This window comes from Tenrec ecaudatus, chromosome 6 (genome assembly GCF_050624435.1).
Source record: "Tenrec ecaudatus isolate mTenEca1 chromosome 6, mTenEca1.hap1, whole genome shotgun sequence".
Classification (NCBI taxonomy): domain Eukaryota; kingdom Metazoa; phylum Chordata; class Mammalia; order Afrosoricida; family Tenrecidae; genus Tenrec; species Tenrec ecaudatus.
This window is the reverse complement of record NC_134535.1, coordinates 146,571,853-146,573,499: the sequence shown is the minus strand read 5'-3', so window position 1 is coordinate 146,573,499 and position 1,647 is coordinate 146,571,853.

Here is a 1,647-nt window from a genome sequence, read left to right as displayed (position 1 = left end):
CCATTTTTTCCAGCACCACTTGTTAAAGAGTGCATCTGCTTCCCATTGGACAATTTTGGGGCCCTTGTCAAAAATCAGTTGTCTGTATGCTGACGATTTTATCTCTTGGTTTTCAGTTCTGTTCCATTGGTCTGAGTATCCGTCATTTTACCATTACCATGTGGTTTTGACAACTGTGGCTGATAGTATGTGTTAAAGTCAGGTAAAGCAAGCCCTCCCACTGTGTCCTTCTTGAGGAGTTCTCTGCTAATTCTGGGCTTCTTCCCTCTCCACATGAAGTTGGTAATCAGTTTTTCCATGTTTTTGAAGAAAGATGAGTGTAATTGTATTTGGATTGCATTAAACTTATATAGTGCCTTTGGCAGAACTGACATCTTGAGTTTTCCAATCCATGAGCATGGGATATTCTTCCATCTGTTGAGGTTGCTCTTGGTTTCTTGTAATAGTGTTCTGTAGCTTTCCCCAGATAGATATCTTGTTCTTTTAGTCAGGTATATCCCTAAATATTACAATTTGTGTTTGGCTATTGTGAAGATTACCACCTTTTTGATCTCCTTTTCTGTGGTCTTATCCGATGTGTATAATAGTTCGATGGATTTCTGTTTGTTGATCTTGTATATCCTGCCTCTCTGCCAAACTTCTTTATTGCTTCCAGTACTCCTCTTGTGGAGCTTTTGGGATTTTCCATATATAAAATCAAATCATCTGCAAATAAAGATAGTTTCACCTCTTCCTTCCCCAGATGAATACCTTTGATGTCTTTTCATTGCCTTATGCTGTTAGGTAAAACTTCCAGCATGATATTAAATAAGAGTAGGGAAAGAGGCATCCTTGTCTGGTTCCCTTTTTTCAGTGGGATTATGTTAGTCTTTTCTCCATTGACTACCACATTGGCTGTTGGTTTTTCATATATAGCTTGTATTGTCCTGAGCAATTTTCCTTCCATTCCTATCTTCTCAAGTGTCTTAAACGGGAATTGGTGTTGGATGTTGTCGAATGTTTGTTCTGCATCTATCAATATTATCATGTGATCCCCAAAATTATTTTTAAAATTTGATCATAACATAATTTTGAAAGCTACTTTTTAAAGGCAAAAGTTTGTGAGAGTTGATCTAATAGAAAAGCAAAAGCCTTTTATTTCCATAGAGCAATCGCATAAGCACATATGTACTAATTTACACATGTTGACATGACAGCTGGCTGCTAAATAAGGGACAGAGGCAACACAGGAATTTTCTACTAGGTAAATGGTACTGCAATAGCAATTGTATTTGGAAGAAAATATAAAGTGTCTTTTGCCTGAGTGGTGACTAAGCACTATCTATATGGATTTATTTTTATATAAGAGGCAAATGGAACTCAAGATGAAGGTTTGAAAAAAAAACCCTATTGCTTTCTGGAAATCATTCAAACCATGATTTAATATTATCCTTATTTCAACTATTCAAACATTATTCTATTTCTCTAGAAACAGTCTTCAAAAGAAAGAATAACTAATGCTGACTTCTAAATATTGTACTTCGATAAATGTTAAACCCATTTCCATCTCTTTTTACATTTACATCTTCATCTATTCTGAAAGTACTACCATTAGCATATATAACAGTCAGAAAAGTGACTAAATAGCACATTTCTTTCAGACTATTA